The sequence below is a fragment of the Pseudorasbora parva genome, chromosome 24 (assembly GCF_024679245.1).
Source record: "Pseudorasbora parva isolate DD20220531a chromosome 24, ASM2467924v1, whole genome shotgun sequence".
Taxonomy (NCBI): domain Eukaryota; kingdom Metazoa; phylum Chordata; class Actinopteri; order Cypriniformes; family Gobionidae; genus Pseudorasbora; species Pseudorasbora parva.
In genome coordinates, this window is record NC_090195.1 from 27,541,875 (window position 1) to 27,547,271 (window position 5,397).

The 5,397-nt window shown below is 34.2% G+C and overlaps 1 long non-coding RNA gene across 1 annotated transcript; it reads left to right on the forward strand.

The window, feature by feature from the left end:
- Positions 1-1,772: 1,772 nt before the first annotated feature.
- Positions 1,773-3,329, forward strand: LOC137064232 (uncharacterized). Its single transcript, XR_010901529.1, has 3 exons — positions 1,773-1,836; positions 2,009-2,132; positions 3,091-3,329. It is a non-coding gene; the product is annotated as an uncharacterized lncRNA (long non-coding RNA).
- The last annotated feature ends 2,068 nt before the right edge of the window (positions 3,330-5,397 follow it).

Genomic DNA, 5,397 nt, shown 5'->3' on the forward strand with positions numbered 1-5,397 from the left:
GCCTTTAAGTCAAAAAGAGTATCCCTGGTCTATACTCTTTAATATGCAGATTAATATGTGATTTTCAACACAGTGTAAAGTCAAGTGTAATGGAAAATGTTGCCTTGAGGTACAACTGAATTTCCTTGATGAGCCATTGGGTGCAAGAGTGTAAAATTTCATTCTGAAGTCACAGAACCACTAGGCTTTTGAGTTGATGCTTGTTTTAACCAGGGGCTAAGAACAGTAAAAACACAATTAATTAATTAAGACCTAACTTTTTATCCTAGGCTGAAGGCTGTAACCTCACTGTGATAATCTTTATCTTTCAGTAATGTTCTAAGTCTGTGTTGAATAAAATCACAAATGCAAAAATCACAAAATTTTGTGATGGCAGATGAACAGTGCACAATTAATGACTAGAAATCCGGTACCACTTAACATTACGTACACTGTAACCAATATCTGTAGTTTTCACAGCATTATTACTGTAAAATGAGAAAATACTTACTGTAGAACCTGTATACAGCATGTTGCTGTAGATCTGCAAAGCATCATGGTCTTTTTTCAATGGCGGGTAAATTCTACAGTATTTTTTTTCTCTCCTGTGAATCACAATACAGCATTTTCTAGAATATATTTTTTTTCAGCCAAGGAAAGCTACGAGATTCCCCACTTTCATCCGAATTTTTACTTCAGAAAGGTAACATAATGTATTTCCAAAGTTTACTCTTGTAAAGTCAACTGTTTGTTCAACTTTAAGAGTGCACTGAGAGAGAAAAGAGTAATGAGCGGCACACTTTCTAGTAAACTCGTCTCATGCTGTGTGTGCATTTTATAATTTTATTTCCACAAATATTTCTGCATGATTTCGATATATTTTCTAGTCTGGCAACATTTGATAACGTCATTAATTTATAGAAGGATAGTATTGTTAAATAAAAATTAAATTGTGTATGTGATCTCTTTTGGTGCTGATCCGTCACATAATGTGATCGCTTTTTTTCCCTGTCACCACATGCGCGTGAGGCAGTGAGCCAAAGCCTGCCGACTCTCGACGGTCTCGAGCTGAAAGCAAACGCAGCTGAGGTATGTACGTTAGGCCTAACTTAAAATATTTTTCATAGTGATTAATCATGATTTTTCTGAATGGAAACCCCCAGAAACTAGATTGGTAAAATGCTATTCAAACTTGTGGGAGCATGCATGGGCTGTAGGCTACTGTATTAAGATTTGTCTTATCCGGCAACATTACATTTTTAACGTCTTTAATTTGATTAAAGACTAACGTTAGCATTGGGAAATGACATTAATTTAAAATGGTGTAATTTTTTGTATTTATTGGCGCGGTAGCCGTTTAATAATCTCTCGTTTCTTTTCTCTTGCTTGCTGTTGCCGCCTGAGGAATCAGACATTGAAGTTAAGCGGGCCGAGAAAACGCAGCCAGCTAGAGGTAACGTTATCTGTTAAGCTACGTTACTTAACATATTCTTAATAATTTCATGATTTTTCTGAACTTCATTGCCTTCAAGCTGCAGAAACTATAACGTTAGATTGTTAATAGAGTGCCATTCCCGACTTTTGGGAGCATATATTGCATTAATATTTGTCTTATCTGGCGAAATTACATTTATAACGTCTTTTATTTTATTAAATAGTAGCTACGTTAGCTTTAAATAAAAATTATTTGAAATTGTAATTTTTTACAGTATTGCCACACACTTTCTCTTATGAATATTGAACTTGTGATTTCTAAAACTGTGTTTTCGTTTTATTTTGTGTTACAAGAAACTTTCCACCTAAGCAAACGCTGAGGCTCAGATTTCCTGCCAAACACTCCCAGACTCATCATGCTCGGTAAGATCCAAGCACTCAACATACACAATAGATGCCAATATTAAGGGTTACTTCACATATAAAGCATCTTGCACTTACATTCCAAAAATCTCTAGTTGTTACTGATCCAATAGAAAAAAGAGGTATTTTTTCTTGGATAGGGTAATGCATAGCCTAATGTTTTTATTTTCAGATTCTTCGTCAGAATTAACCCAGAGCACAGCGAGTGCAATTCAAAGGTCCAGATTAGCAGACAAACTGGGAAGGTGGTCATCAGGGACTTCATCGAGTATGACTGGCAGAACAACTAATTCCAGGTGAGACTTTTAATTGTTACCTTGAATACCTTTAAATGGTGATTGAAAGTCAGGGGTGGCCAGCAACTTGTCTATTAAAGGGATAGTTCACTTTAAAATTTATTCTCAAGTTGTTTCAAACCTGTATGAATTTCTTTCTTCTGCTGAACACAAAAGAGGATATTTTGAAGAATGTCGGTAACCAAACAGTTAACTGGAGCCAGTGACTTCCATAGTAGTAAAAAAAAATACTATGGAAGTCACTGGCTCCAGTTAACTGTTTGGTTACCGACATTCTTCAAAATATCCTCTTTTGTGTTCAGCAGGAGAAAGAAATTCATACAGGTTTGAAACAACTTGAGGTTGAGTATGTGATAATAGCATTTTCATTTTAAGGTGAACTATCCCTTTAGGCCTGCCAAGCTTCATTTTAAAATCAGGCAGTTTTACAGCGTCAACACAAGGTGATTCAACAACACTGACATGAAAAACAGGAGGAACATTGTGTGACAACACCAGCCAGTTAGAATACTTTTCCATTCAGAACTCACAAACATAAATTTCACTGTTGTATCACTAACTGCAAACATGGTATTGTGGCAGAAATGTGGGATATTCATGTACAATTTTATAATATTCATGTAGACAGTTATTAAATATTAAAGTAATGGCAAATGACAGAAACCAATTCTGTCTAATAAGAGTCGAGTTGCAACTCCATAATATTAACATTTTATCTTTTAAAAATAGGTTGTTATTTTTACAGATGTTACAGTTTGTGTTAACGAAAATACATTTACATTTTACATCTTTTGTAAAGCTATAAAAAAAATATCAGCCCTGGGGGATGCTACTCCACAAACCACCAACAAAGCATATAAAAAATACTAATATTTATTTAAAACTTTATGTGTATGTCATCAACCCATCTGTCTTACTTTTAAACTTTTACATTAATAATGAATTTCTTCTTCTACAGGGTAGAAGACTCAGGCCCAGGAAGTCCAGGTCAAGTTTTAAAAGAATAATAGTTATGGAAAAAAAAACATTATTGGAGAAAAACAATATTCAGGTTTGAAATCCTTCTGTTTTTAAAGGGATAGTTCACCCAAAAATTTAAATTGTGTCATCATTTACTCACCCTCAACCTGTATGAATTTCTTTCTTTTGCTGAACACAAAGAAAGATATTTTGAAGAATGTCGGTAACCAGACAGTTGATGGGTCCCATTGACTTCCTTAGTATTTTTTTTCTACTAAGGAAGTCAATGGGACCCATCAACTGTCTGGTTACCAACATTCTTCAAAATATCTTTCTCTGTGTTCAGCAAAAGAAAGAAATTTATACAGGTTGAGGGTGAGTAAATGATGACACAATTAAACATTTTGGGTGAACTATCCCTTTAAATAATTTAATTTTTATAGATTTGTAATTTTACCCAAACATTTGAATACATATTGATTGTTTTGTTTGCTCAAAAAAGTGCTGAAATGAAATAAATTGTTCACAGAGAAATGTTAACTTATTAAAAATGTATAAGTTCAGAAAATATATAGATTTGAAATCCTGCTGTTTTTAAATCATTATATTTTTATACATTTGTAATTTTATCCAAACATTTTAATAAATATTGAGTTTGTTTGTTCAGAAAAGTGGTTTTTTGTATGTTCAGAAAAGTGATGAAATAAAAAATTTACAGATAAATTGTAACATTGAACAAATTATGCTATACTATTTTTTTTATGAATTTTTGAAGTTAAAAGTGAGAAAATAAATGGCATTTGTGACAGTGTCTTTATTTTACAGTACACAAAATTAATGCACTAATCCTGATTACAGTATAATTATAAAATACAGTACTGTGATTATTACTGTACATTTTTTACAGTAATTTAAAAGTTACTGCGATTATATTTACAGTAAGAATACTGTGAAATGAAATACAGCAACTTACAAGCTAATTGCTGCCAGCAAGTTGCTGTATTTTTCACAGTTATCTTTTTACAGTGTAGCCTGAACAACTATATACTTACATGACAAATGAAGGGGTTAACCTTAATGTTCTTAAAATGTATACATGATACCATTTTTTTTTCTCACTGAATGTGTAAAAGGTGAACATTTAAACATGGGTATGTCCAATTTCAATCATAAAAAAGCCCCATTTAATAGGTTAAAGTACCTGCATGGTCAATCTGTAGTTACAGTAGTGTACACTCTTAAAAAAGATAAAGATAATAAAGATAGATCAAAGTGACATTGCATTAACCAACCATTCAGAAAATTCCTGTTCGAGCCTTAATTGTCGAATTTAGTTGGAGCTGTCATCTTGTCCCGGGTCCGACTCCTGTTCAAACTGATACATTTGCACAGATGTGTCCTCAGAGACTCCCGTCGCCAGTCTTTCGCCTCTACTGTTGCCAAAGGCTCCACATGTGTTTCTCAAACCCACAGAACAGGGGGGCAAAGCTCATTAGCATTAAAGGCACATGCACTGAAATGGCTTGGTGAAAACAGAGCTGTTTTTGACCAGGTAAAAAAGAGTGTTTTCTTACAATATAGAATATTATATATTATATTACAAAGTTTTCATTTAGACACTAAAGAACTTAACAAAACTTAACTTGATTACAAAAATGGCATTATATGACCCCTTTAATTATTATTACTTGTTGGCATGAAACGGAAGTTGTGACTTTGCTACTGCATTGTGACATTCTGAGTGAAACTTATTGACCAAGGTAAAAACATAGTGCAGGTCTTGATTTTATCTGGTGGTTGCTGATTCAATAGTGAAAAGTGAGTGTGGCATATCAAAATAGATGCAACCGGTTTAAGTGCAGTGCAGCCTCACATATGTCAAAAGAGAGGAGCAAGCTGAGTTATATCCAAGCGGCAACCTCCCGCGATCTCTCTTGAAGCCAATACGGAAGTAATTTTAACCGCAATTCCTCGACTAGCCACTAGGGACAGGCTCCAGAAGGGAGAAGATTCTCATTGAGCCCCATGTTAAAATTCTCAACTTTAAAGCAGAAAAAAAACATGTCTACAGCCTGGTACAAATTGTGGTTTTGGCCTATAAGGCTAATTTTGACCTTCATGACATCTGTGAGGGGTTGAATTTTTTTTATAACTCATTCGTTTACGTTATATAAAGCCTTAAAGTTCTGCATAATTAAGAGCGTGGTTACAGGTGGATAGCCATTTATCTGCCATCTATCGTCATTGTGTCACCTCAGCTCCGCCCACATTCCGCCTTTTTGCCCATTTTGTTATCCGGGAGTGA